Source organism: Lutjanus erythropterus, chromosome 2, assembly GCF_056507025.1.
Source record: "Lutjanus erythropterus isolate fLutEry1 chromosome 2, fLutEry1.hap2, whole genome shotgun sequence".
Lineage (NCBI taxonomy): Eukaryota > Metazoa > Chordata > Actinopteri > Lutjaniformes > Lutjanidae > Lutjanus > Lutjanus erythropterus.
In genome coordinates this window covers 49,419,652-49,433,751 of record NC_139318.1, presented here as the reverse complement: position 1 = coordinate 49,433,751, position 14,100 = coordinate 49,419,652, and positions in this window count along the sequence as shown.

Below are 14,100 nucleotides of genomic sequence, written 5' to 3'. Positions count from 1 at the left end.
GCTCTATAATTTTTTGGCCCTATTGGCTAACCCCCCACCCCCCTACCTAGCCTATACCCTGAATCTATAAATTTAATATAAATTTGAATATAAATTTGATATGCCCAATTGGATGCCTAAATCCCTAACCTAAATTTAGATATGTCCAATTTTATTTTAATCTAATTTTATTTTATTTTACTCTGTTCCTGCCCTAGTCCCATCTGTACCCCTGACCCAATCCTGATCCTGAACCTAAGGTCTCTCGCATAGGGCACAGTCTTGTCCCGGGATGATCTAGGAAGGAAGGAATGGGAAGAAGGAAAGGGAAAACAGAAAAGGAAGAGGAAGAAGGGATAGACTAGAATAGAAAAGAAGGAGAAGATAGAAGGAAAAGTAATTTTTTAACCCCTAATAAATATAAATTTGATATGCCCAATTGGATGCCTAAACCCCTAACCTAAATTTGGATATGTCCAATTTTATTTTATTCTGTTCCTGCCCTAAGTCCGAACTGTACCCCTGACCCAATCCTGATCCTGAACCTAAGGTCTCTCGCATAGGGCACAGTCTTGTCCCGGGATGATCTAGGAAGGAAGGAATGGGAAGAAGGAAAGGGAAAACAGAAAAGGAAGAGGAAGAAGGGATAGACTAGAATAGAAAAGAAGGAGAAGAAAGAAGGAAAAGTAATTTCTAAACCCCTAATCTTAATTTGAATTTGCCCAATTTTATTCCACCCTCTCTCTAACCCAACCTGACCTATACCCCTGACCCAATCCTAATCCCAAACCTAAAACTATTCTATCCCTATCCTATGCACCCTAAACCCTGAACCTAATCTAAGACCCTACTAAACCAAGCTACCTGAAGTCTAAATAATTGAAGCCCAAGAGTAAAGCCAAAGTTAAACACAAATAGAAAAGGGACAGCAAAACCTAAATAAAGGAAGACAGACGAAGGGAACGCTTAGGTAAAGGATGGTTAAGGAAAGGGAGAAAGTATGGGGAGGCAAAAGAGAAGGAGAGGAGAAATTAGAGGAAGGAATGGGAAGAAAGAAAGGGAAAGTAGGAAGGGAAGAGGAAGAGGAGATAGGATAGAATAGACATAGAGGTTAAACACAACTAACATTTAACTAAAAAACATTTATCCTAAAAAAGAAAGGTATAAAAGGACAGGATAGGACTAAGCACAGAAGGGAAAGGGAAAGCCTAAGAGGGACACCTAAAACAAGATCAATGCGCCTGAGGAAGGCAAAAATGCTGCCGAAACGTCGCGACCATTGATCAAAGGCAATATATGTCTAATTTTTTGAAACCCCGTCACCTTCGGGTGATGGGAACATAAAAAAACAAATATGGAAATAAACTAAATATTGTTTATTATAAAACCAATTGGGATTTACTAACCTAAATTACAAAACTAAAACTAACCTAAAATATGGGTGTTTAAAAACTAAAAAAAGTGTTTGTGTAACCTAAATAATGTGTAATGTTAAACTAAATATGTGTTAATGTTTTGAGAAGGGAGCTGGGGGAACTTTATTAGAAGGCCCTTTGATGGACAGTGCACCACATCTGCTCTGGGGCGGAGGCCCAGAGAGCAGATGCTCAGAACCTCTCACCTAACCAGCCAGTGCCTCGAGGGCATTTCTGGTGGAGTTCTTCTGGCTCTATAATTTTTTGGCCCTATTGGCTAACCCCCCACCCCCCTACCTAGCCTATACCCTGAATCTATAAATTTAATATAAATTTGAATATAAATTTGATATGCCCAATTGGATGCCTAAATCCCTAACCTAAATTTAGATATGTCCAATTTTATTTTAATCTAATTTTATTTTATTTTACTCTGTTCCTGCCCTAGTCCCATCTGTACCCCTGACCCAATCCTGATCCTGAACCTAAGGTCTCTCGCATAGGGCACAGTCTTGTCCCGGGATGATCTAGGAAGGAAGGAATGGGAAGAAGGAAAGGGAAAACAGAAAAGGAAGAGGAAGAAGGGATAGACTAGAATAGAAAAGAAGGAGAAGATAGAAGGAAAAGTAATTTTTTAACCCCTAATAAATATAAATTTGATATGCCCAATTGGATGCCTAAACCCCTAACCTAAATTTGGATATGTCCAATTTTATTTTATTCTGTTCCTGCCCTAAGTCCGAACTGTACCCCTGACCCAATCCTGATCCTGAACCTAAGGTCTCTCGCATAGGGCACAGTCTTGTCCCGGGATGATCTAGGAAGGAAGGAATGGGAAGAAGGAAAGGGAAAACAGAAAAGGAAGAGGAAGAAGGGATAGACTAGAATAGAAAAGAAGGAGAAGAAAGAAGGAAAAGTAATTTCTAAACCCCTAATCTTAATTTGAATTTGCCCAATTTTATTCCACCCTCTCTCTAACCCAACCTGACCTATACCCCTGACCCAATCCTAATCCCAAACCTAAAACTATTCTATCCCTATCCTATGCACCCTAAACCCTGAACCTAATCTAAGACCCTACTAAACCAAGCTACCTGAAGTCTAAATAATTGAAGCCCAAGAGTAAAGCCAAAGTTAAACACAAATAGAAAAGGGACAGCAAAACCTAAATAAAGGAAGACAGACGAAGGGAACGCTTAGGTAAAGGATGGTTAAGGAAAGGGAGAAAGTATGGGGAGGCAAAAGAGAAGGAGAGGAGAAATTAGAGGAAGGAATGGGAAGAAAGAAAGGGAAAGTAGGAAGGGAAGAGGAAGAGGAGATAGGATAGAATAGACATAGAGGTTAAACACAACTAACATTTAACTAAAAAACATTTATCCTAAAAAAGAAAGGTATAAAAGGACAGGATAGGACTAAGCACAGAAGGGAAAGGGAAAGCCTAAGAGGGACACCTAAAACAAGATCAATGCGCCTGAGGAAGGCAAAAATGCTGCCGAAACGTCGCGACCATTGATCAAAGGCAATATATGTCTAATTTTTTGAAACCCCGTCACCTTCGGGTGATGGGAACATAAAAAAACAAATATGGAAATAAACTAAATATTGTTTATTATAAAACCAATTGGGATTTACTAACCTAAATTACAAAACTAAAACTAACCTAAAATATGGGTGTTTAAAAACTAAAAAAAGTGTTTGTGTAACCTAAATAATGTGTAATGTTAAACTAAATATGTGTTAATGTTTTGAGAAGGGAGCTGGGGGAACTTTATTAGAAGGCCCTTTGATGGACAGTGCACCACATCTGCTCTGGGGCGGAGGCCCAGAGAGCAGATGCTCAGAACCTCTCACCTAACCAGCCAGTGCCTCGAGGGCATTTCTGGTGGAGTTCTTCTGGCTCTATAATTTTTTGGCCCTATTGGCTAACCCCCCACCCCCCTACCTAGCCTATACCCTGAATCTATAAATTTAATATAAATTTGAATATAAATTTGATATGCCCAATTGGATGCCTAAATCCCTAACCTAAATTTAGATATGTCCAATTTTATTTTAATCTAATTTTATTTTATTTTACTCTGTTCCTGCCCTAGTCCCATCTGTACCCCTGACCCAATCCTGATCCTGAACCTAAGGTCTCTCGCATAGGGCACAGTCTTGTCCCGGGATGATCTAGGAAGGAAGGAATGGGAAGAAGGAAAGGGAAAACAGAAAAGGAAGAGGAAGAAGGGATAGACTAGAATAGAAAAGAAGGAGAAGATAGAAGGAAAAGTAATTTTTTAACCCCTAATAAATATAAATTTGATATGCCCAATTGGATGCCTAAACCCCTAACCTAAATTTGGATATGTCCAATTTTATTTTATTCTGTTCCTGCCCTAAGTCCGAACTGTACCCCTGACCCAATCCTGATCCTGAACCTAAGGTCTCTCGCATAGGGCACAGTCTTGTCCCGGGATGATCTAGGAAGGAAGGAATGGGAAGAAGGAAAGGGAAAACAGAAAAGGAAGAGGAAGAAGGGATAGACTAGAATAGAAAAGAAGGAGAAGAAAGAAGGAAAAGTAATTTCTAAACCCCTAATCTTAATTTGAATTTGCCCAATTTTATTCCACCCTCTCTCTAACCCAACCTGACCTATACCCCTGACCCAATCCTAATCCCAAACCTAAAACTATTCTATCCCTATCCTATGCACCCTAAACCCTGAACCTAATCTAAGACCCTACTAAACCAAGCTACCTGAAGTCTAAATAATTGAAGCCCAAGAGTAAAGCCAAAGTTAAACACAAATAGAAAAGGGACAGCAAAACCTAAATAAAGGAAGACAGACGAAGGGAACGCTTAGGTAAAGGATGGTTAAGGAAAGGGAGAAAGTATGGGGAGGCAAAAGAGAAGGAGAGGAGAAATTAGAGGAAGGAATGGGAAGAAAGAAAGGGAAAGTAGGAAGGGAAGAGGAAGAGGAGATAGGATAGAATAGACATAGAGGTTAAACACAACTAACATTTAACTAAAAAACATTTATCCTAAAAAAGAAAGGTATAAAAGGACAGGATAGGACTAAGCACAGAAGGGAAAGGGAAAGCCTAAGAGGGACACCTAAAACAAGATCAATGCGCCTGAGGAAGGCAAAAATGCTGCCGAAACGTCGCGACCATTGATCAAAGGCAATATATGTCTAATTTTTTGAAACCCCGTCACCTTCGGGTGATGGGAACATAAAAAAACAAATATGGAAATAAACTAAATATTGTTTATTATAAAACCAATTGGGATTTACTAACCTAAATTACAAAACTAAAACTAACCTAAAATATGGGTGTTTAAAAACTAAAAAAAGTGTTTGTGTAACCTAAATAATGTGTAATGTTAAACTAAATATGTGTTAATGTTTTGAGAAGGGAGCTGGGGGAACTTTATTAGAAGGCCCTTTGATGGACAGTGCACCACATCTGCTCTGGGGCGGAGGCCCAGAGAGCAGATGCTCAGAACCTCTCACCTAACCAGCCAGTGCCTCGAGGGCATTTCTGGTGGAGTTCTTCTGGCTCTATAATTTTTTGGCCCTATTGGCTAACCCCCCACCCCCCTACCTAGCCTATACCCTGAATCTATAAATTTAATATAAATTTGAATATAAATTTGATATGCCCAATTGGATGCCTAAATCCCTAACCTAAATTTAGATATGTCCAATTTTATTTTAATCTAATTTTATTTTATTTTACTCTGTTCCTGCCCTAGTCCCATCTGTACCCCTGACCCAATCCTGATCCTGAACCTAAGGTCTCTCGCATAGGGCACAGTCTTGTCCCGGGATGATCTAGGAAGGAAGGAATGGGAAGAAGGAAAGGGAAAACAGAAAAGGAAGAGGAAGAAGGGATAGACTAGAATAGAAAAGAAGGAGAAGATAGAAGGAAAAGTAATTTTTTAACCCCTAATAAATATAAATTTGATATGCCCAATTGGATGCCTAAACCCCTAACCTAAATTTGGATATGTCCAATTTTATTTTATTCTGTTCCTGCCCTAAGTCCGAACTGTACCCCTGACCCAATCCTGATCCTGAACCTAAGGTCTCTCGCATAGGGCACAGTCTTGTCCCGGGATGATCTAGGAAGGAAGGAATGGGAAGAAGGAAAGGGAAAACAGAAAAGGAAGAGGAAGAAGGGATAGACTAGAATAGAAAAGAAGGAGAAGAAAGAAGGAAAAGTAATTTCTAAACCCCTAATCTTAATTTGAATTTGCCCAATTTTATTCCACCCTCTCTCTAACCCAACCTGACCTATACCCCTGACCCAATCCTAATCCCAAACCTAAAACTATTCTATCCCTATCCTATGCACCCTAAACCCTGAACCTAATCTAAGACCCTACTAAACCAAGCTACCTGAAGTCTAAATAATTGAAGCCCAAGAGTAAAGCCAAAGTTAAACACAAATAGAAAAGGGACAGCAAAACCTAAATAAAGGAAGACAGACGAAGGGAACGCTTAGGTAAAGGATGGTTAAGGAAAGGGAGAAAGTATGGGGAGGCAAAAGAGAAGGAGAGGAGAAATTAGAGGAAGGAATGGGAAGAAAGAAAGGGAAAGTAGGAAGGGAAGAGGAAGAGGAGATAGGATAGAATAGACATAGAGGTTAAACACAACTAACATTTAACTAAAAAACATTTATCCTAAAAAAGAAAGGTATAAAAGGACAGGATAGGACTAAGCACAGAAGGGAAAGGGAAAGCCTAAGAGGGACACCTAAAACAAGATCAATGCGCCTGAGGAAGGCAAAAATGCTGCCGAAACGTCGCGACCATTGATCAAAGGCAATATATGTCTAATTTTTTGAAACCCCGTCACCTTCGGGTGATGGGAACATAAAAAAACAAATATGGAAATAAACTAAATATTGTTTATTATAAAACCAATTGGGATTTACTAACCTAAATTACAAAACTAAAACTAACCTAAAATATGGGTGTTTAAAAACTAAAAAAAGTGTTTGTGTAACCTAAATAATGTGTAATGTTAAACTAAATATGTGTTAATGTTTTGAGAAGGGAGCTGGGGGAACTTTATTAGAAGGCCCTTTGATGGACAGTGCACCACATCTGCTCTGGGGCGGAGGCCCAGAGAGCAGATGCTCAGAACCTCTCACCTAACCAGCCAGTGCCTCGAGGGCATTTCTGGTGGAGTTCTTCTGGCTCTATAATTTTTTGGCCCTATTGGCTAACCCCCCACCCCCCTACCTAGCCTATACCCTGAATCTATAAATTTAATATAAATTTGAATATAAATTTGATATGCCCAATTGGATGCCTAAATCCCTAACCTAAATTTAGATATGTCCAATTTTATTTTAATCTAATTTTATTTTATTTTACTCTGTTCCTGCCCTAGTCCCATCTGTACCCCTGACCCAATCCTGATCCTGAACCTAAGGTCTCTCGCATAGGGCACAGTCTTGTCCCGGGATGATCTAGGAAGGAAGGAATGGGAAGAAGGAAAGGGAAAACAGAAAAGGAAGAGGAAGAAGGGATAGACTAGAATAGAAAAGAAGGAGAAGATAGAAGGAAAAGTAATTTTTTAACCCCTAATAAATATAAATTTGATATGCCCAATTGGATGCCTAAACCCCTAACCTAAATTTGGATATGTCCAATTTTATTTTATTCTGTTCCTGCCCTAAGTCCGAACTGTACCCCTGACCCAATCCTGATCCTGAACCTAAGGTCTCTCGCATAGGGCACAGTCTTGTCCCGGGATGATCTAGGAAGGAAGGAATGGGAAGAAGGAAAGGGAAAACAGAAAAGGAAGAGGAAGAAGGGATAGACTAGAATAGAAAAGAAGGAGAAGAAAGAAGGAAAAGTAATTTCTAAACCCCTAATCTTAATTTGAATTTGCCCAATTTTATTCCACCCTCTCTCTAACCCAACCTGACCTATACCCCTGACCCAATCCTAATCCCAAACCTAAAACTATTCTATCCCTATCCTATGCACCCTAAACCCTGAACCTAATCTAAGACCCTACTAAACCAAGCTACCTGAAGTCTAAATAATTGAAGCCCAAGAGTAAAGCCAAAGTTAAACACAAATAGAAAAGGGACAGCAAAACCTAAATAAAGGAAGACAGACGAAGGGAACGCTTAGGTAAAGGATGGTTAAGGAAAGGGAGAAAGTATGGGGAGGCAAAAGAGAAGGAGAGGAGAAATTAGAGGAAGGAATGGGAAGAAAGAAAGGGAAAGTAGGAAGGGAAGAGGAAGAGGAGATAGGATAGAATAGACATAGAGGTTAAACACAACTAACATTTAACTAAAAAACATTTATCCTAAAAAAGAAAGGTATAAAAGGACAGGATAGGACTAAGCACAGAAGGGAAAGGGAAAGCCTAAGAGGGACACCTAAAACAAGATCAATGCGCCTGAGGAAGGCAAAAATGCTGCCGAAACGTCGCGACCATTGATCAAAGGCAATATATGTCTAATTTTTTGAAACCCCGTCACCTTCGGGTGATGGGAACATAAAAAAACAAATATGGAAATAAACTAAATATTGTTTATTATAAAACCAATTGGGATTTACTAACCTAAATTACAAAACTAAAACTAACCTAAAATATGGGTGTTTAAAAACTAAAAAAAGTGTTTGTGTAACCTAAATAATGTGTAATGTTAAACTAAATATGTGTTAATGTTTTGAGAAGGGAGCTGGGGGAACTTTATTAGAAGGCCCTTTGATGGACAGTGCACCACATCTGCTCTGGGGCGGAGGCCCAGAGAGCAGATGCTCAGAACCTCTCACCTAACCAGCCAGTGCCTCGAGGGCATTTCTGGTGGAGTTCTTCTGGCTCTATAATTTTTTGGCCCTATTGGCTAACCCCCCACCCCCCTACCTAGCCTATACCCTGAATCTATAAATTTAATATAAATTTGAATATAAATTTGATATGCCCAATTGGATGCCTAAATCCCTAACCTAAATTTAGATATGTCCAATTTTATTTTAATCTAATTTTATTTTATTTTACTCTGTTCCTGCCCTAGTCCCATCTGTACCCCTGACCCAATCCTGATCCTGAACCTAAGGTCTCTCGCATAGGGCACAGTCTTGTCCCGGGATGATCTAGGAAGGAAGGAATGGGAAGAAGGAAAGGGAAAACAGAAAAGGAAGAGGAAGAAGGGATAGACTAGAATAGAAAAGAAGGAGAAGATAGAAGGAAAAGTAATTTTTTAACCCCTAATAAATATAAATTTGATATGCCCAATTGGATGCCTAAACCCCTAACCTAAATTTGGATATGTCCAATTTTATTTTATTCTGTTCCTGCCCTAAGTCCGAACTGTACCCCTGACCCAATCCTGATCCTGAACCTAAGGTCTCTCGCATAGGGCACAGTCTTGTCCCGGGATGATCTAGGAAGGAAGGAATGGGAAGAAGGAAAGGGAAAACAGAAAAGGAAGAGGAAGAAGGGATAGACTAGAATAGAAAAGAAGGAGAAGAAAGAAGGAAAAGTAATTTCTAAACCCCTAATCTTAATTTGAATTTGCCCAATTTTATTCCACCCTCTCTCTAACCCAACCTGACCTATACCCCTGACCCAATCCTAATCCCAAACCTAAAACTATTCTATCCCTATCCTATGCACCCTAAACCCTGAACCTAATCTAAGACCCTACTAAACCAAGCTACCTGAAGTCTAAATAATTGAAGCCCAAGAGTAAAGCCAAAGTTAAACACAAATAGAAAAGGGACAGCAAAACCTAAATAAAGGAAGACAGACGAAGGGAACGCTTAGGTAAAGGATGGTTAAGGAAAGGGAGAAAGTATGGGGAGGCAAAAGAGAAGGAGAGGAGAAATTAGAGGAAGGAATGGGAAGAAAGAAAGGGAAAGTAGGAAGGGAAGAGGAAGAGGAGATAGGATAGAATAGACATAGAGGTTAAACACAACTAACATTTAACTAAAAAACATTTATCCTAAAAAAGAAAGGTATAAAAGGACAGGATAGGACTAAGCACAGAAGGGAAAGGGAAAGCCTAAGAGGGACACCTAAAACAAGATCAATGCGCCTGAGGAAGGCAAAAATGCTGCCGAAACGTCGCGACCATTGATCAAAGGCAATATATGTCTAATTTTTTGAAACCCCGTCACCTTCGGGTGATGGGAACATAAAAAAACAAATATGGAAATAAACTAAATATTGTTTATTATAAAACCAATTGGGATTTACTAACCTAAATTACAAAACTAAAACTAACCTAAAATATGGGTGTTTAAAAACTAAAAAAAGTGTTTGTGTAACCTAAATAATGTGTAATGTTAAACTAAATATGTGTTAATGTTTTGAGAAGGGAGCTGGGGGAACTTTATTAGAAGGCCCTTTGATGGACAGTGCACCACATCTGCTCTGGGGCGGAGGCCCAGAGAGCAGATGCTCAGAACCTCTCACCTAACCAGCCAGTGCCTCGAGGGCATTTCTGGTGGAGTTCTTCTGGCTCTATAATTTTTTGGCCCTATTGGCTAACCCCCCACCCCCCTACCTAGCCTATACCCTGAATCTATAAATTTAATATAAATTTGAATATAAATTTGATATGCCCAATTGGATGCCTAAATCCCTAACCTAAATTTAGATATGTCCAATTTTATTTTAATCTAATTTTATTTTATTTTACTCTGTTCCTGCCCTAGTCCCATCTGTACCCCTGACCCAATCCTGATCCTGAACCTAAGGTCTCTCGCATAGGGCACAGTCTTGTCCCGGGATGATCTAGGAAGGAAGGAATGGGAAGAAGGAAAGGGAAAACAGAAAAGGAAGAGGAAGAAGGGATAGACTAGAATAGAAAAGAAGGAGAAGATAGAAGGAAAAGTAATTTTTTAACCCCTAATAAATATAAATTTGATATGCCCAATTGGATGCCTAAACCCCTAACCTAAATTTGGATATGTCCAATTTTATTTTATTCTGTTCCTGCCCTAAGTCCGAACTGTACCCCTGACCCAATCCTGATCCTGAACCTAAGGTCTCTCGCATAGGGCACAGTCTTGTCCCGGGATGATCTAGGAAGGAAGGAATGGGAAGAAGGAAAGGGAAAACAGAAAAGGAAGAGGAAGAAGGGATAGACTAGAATAGAAAAGAAGGAGAAGAAAGAAGGAAAAGTAATTTCTAAACCCCTAATCTTAATTTGAATTTGCCCAATTTTATTCCACCCTCTCTCTAACCCAACCTGACCTATACCCCTGACCCAATCCTAATCCCAAACCTAAAACTATTCTATCCCTATCCTATGCACCCTAAACCCTGAACCTAATCTAAGACCCTACTAAACCAAGCTACCTGAAGTCTAAATAATTGAAGCCCAAGAGTAAAGCCAAAGTTAAACACAAATAGAAAAGGGACAGCAAAACCTAAATAAAGGAAGACAGACGAAGGGAACGCTTAGGTAAAGGATGGTTAAGGAAAGGGAGAAAGTATGGGGAGGCAAAAGAGAAGGAGAGGAGAAATTAGAGGAAGGAATGGGAAGAAAGAAAGGGAAAGTAGGAAGGGAAGAGGAAGAGGAGATAGGATAGAATAGACATAGAGGTTAAACACAACTAACATTTAACTAAAAAACATTTATCCTAAAAAAGAAAGGTATAAAAGGACAGGATAGGACTAAGCACAGAAGGGAAAGGGAAAGCCTAAGAGGGACACCTAAAACAAGATCAATGCGCCTGAGGAAGGCAAAAATGCTGCCGAAACGTCGCGACCATTGATCAAAGGCAATATATGTCTAATTTTTTGAAACCCCGTCACCTTCGGGTGATGGGAACATAAAAAAACAAATATGGAAATAAACTAAATATTGTTTATTATAAAACCAATTGGGATTTACTAACCTAAATTACAAAACTAAAACTAACCTAAAATATGGGTGTTTAAAAACTAAAAAAAGTGTTTGTGTAACCTAAATAATGTGTAATGTTAAACTAAATATGTGTTAATGTTTTGAGAAGGGAGCTGGGGGAACTTTATTAGAAGGCCCTTTGATGGACAGTGCACCACATCTGCTCTGGGGCGGAGGCCCAGAGAGCAGATGCTCAGAACCTCTCACCTAACCAGCCAGTGCCTCGAGGGCATTTCTGGTGGAGTTCTTCTGGCTCTATAATTTTTTGGCCCTATTGGCTAACCCCCCACCCCCCTACCTAGCCTATACCCTGAATCTATAAATTTAATATAAATTTGAATATAAATTTGATATGCCCAATTGGATGCCTAAATCCCTAACCTAAATTTAGATATGTCCAATTTTATTTTAATCTAATTTTATTTTATTTTACTCTGTTCCTGCCCTAGTCCCATCTGTACCCCTGACCCAATCCTGATCCTGAACCTAAGGTCTCTCGCATAGGGCACAGTCTTGTCCCGGGATGATCTAGGAAGGAAGGAATGGGAAGAAGGAAAGGGAAAACAGAAAAGGAAGAGGAAGAAGGGATAGACTAGAATAGAAAAGAAGGAGAAGATAGAAGGAAAAGTAATTTTTTAACCCCTAATAAATATAAATTTGATATGCCCAATTGGATGCCTAAACCCCTAACCTAAATTTGGATATGTCCAATTTTATTTTATTCTGTTCCTGCCCTAAGTCCGAACTGTACCCCTGACCCAATCCTGATCCTGAACCTAAGGTCTCTCGCATAGGGCACAGTCTTGTCCCGGGATGATCTAGGAAGGAAGGAATGGGAAGAAGGAAAGGGAAAACAGAAAAGGAAGAGGAAGAAGGGATAGACTAGAATAGAAAAGAAGGAGAAGAAAGAAGGAAAAGTAATTTCTAAACCCCTAATCTTAATTTGAATTTGCCCAATTTTATTCCACCCTCTCTCTAACCCAACCTGACCTATACCCCTGACCCAATCCTAATCCCAAACCTAAAACTATTCTATCCCTATCCTATGCACCCTAAACCCTGAACCTAATCTAAGACCCTACTAAACCAAGCTACCTGAAGTCTAAATAATTGAAGCCCAAGAGTAAAGCCAAAGTTAAACACAAATAGAAAAGGGACAGCAAAACCTAAATAAAGGAAGACAGACGAAGGGAACGCTTAGGTAAAGGATGGTTAAGGAAAGGGAGAAAGTATGGGGAGGCAAAAGAGAAGGAGAGGAGAAATTAGAGGAAGGAATGGGAAGAAAGAAAGGGAAAGTAGGAAGGGAAGAGGAAGAGGAGATAGGATAGAATAGACATAGAGGTTAAACACAACTAACATTTAACTAAAAAACATTTATCCTAAAAAAGAAAGGTATAAAAGGACAGGATAGGACTAAGCACAGAAGGGAAAGGGAAAGCCTAAGAGGGACACCTAAAACAAGATCAATGCGCCTGAGGAAGGCAAAAATGCTGCCGAAACGTCGCGACCATTGATCAAAGGCAATATATGTCTAATTTTTTGAAACCCCGTCACCTTCGGGTGATGGGAACATAAAAAAACAAATATGGAAATAAACTAAATATTGTTTATTATAAAACCAATTGGGATTTACTAACCTAAATTACAAAACTAAAACTAACCTAAAATATGGGTGTTTAAAAACTAAAAAAAGTGTTTGTGTAACCTAAATAATGTGTAATGTTAAACTAAATATGTGTTAATGTTTTGAGAAGGGAGCTGGGGGAACTTTATTAGAAGGCCCTTTGATGGACAGTGCACCACATCTGCTCTGGGGCGGAGGCCCAGAGAGCAGATGCTCAGAACCTCTCACCTAACCAGCCAGTGCCTCGAGGGCATTTCTGGTGGAGTTCTTCTGGCTCTATAATTTTTTGGCCCTATTGGCTAACCCCCCACCCCCCTACCTAGCCTATACCCTGAATCTATAAATTTAATATAAATTTGAATATAAATTTGATATGCCCAATTGGATGCCTAAATCCCTAACCTAAATTTAGATATGTCCAATTTTATTTTAATCTAATTTTATTTTATTTTACTCTGTTCCTGCCCTAGTCCCATCTGTACCCCTGACCCAATCCTGATCCTGAACCTAAGGTCTCTCGCATAGGGCACAGTCTTGTCCCGGGATGATCTAGGAAGGAAGGAATGGGAAGAAGGAAAGGGAAAACAGAAAAGGAAGAGGAAGAAGGGATAGACTAGAATAGAAAAGAAGGAGAAGATAGAAGGAAAAGTAATTTTTTAACCCCTAATAAATATAAATTTGATATGCCCAATTGGATGCCTAAACCCCTAACCTAAATTTGGATATGTCCAATTTTATTTTATTCTGTTCCTGCCCTAAGTCCGAACTGTACCCCTGACCCAATCCTGATCCTGAACCTAAGGTCTCTCGCATAGGGCACAGTCTTGTCCCGGGATGATCTAGGAAGGAAGGAATGGGAAGAAGGAAAGGGAAAACAGAAAAGGAAGAGGAAGAAGGGATAGACTAGAATAGAAAAGAAGGAGAAGAAAGAAGGAAAAGTAATTTCTAAACCCCTAATCTTAATTTGAATTTGCCCAATTTTATTCCACCCTCTCTCTAACCCAACCTGACCTATACCCCTGACCCAATCCTAATCCCAAACCTAAAACTATTCTATCCCTATCCTATGCACCCTAAACCCTGAACCTAATCTAAGACCCTACTAAACCAAGCTACCTGAAGTCTAAATAATTGAAGCCCAAGAGTAAAGCCAAAGTTAAACACAAATAGAAAAGGGACAGCAAAACCTAAATAAAGGAAGACAGACGAAGGG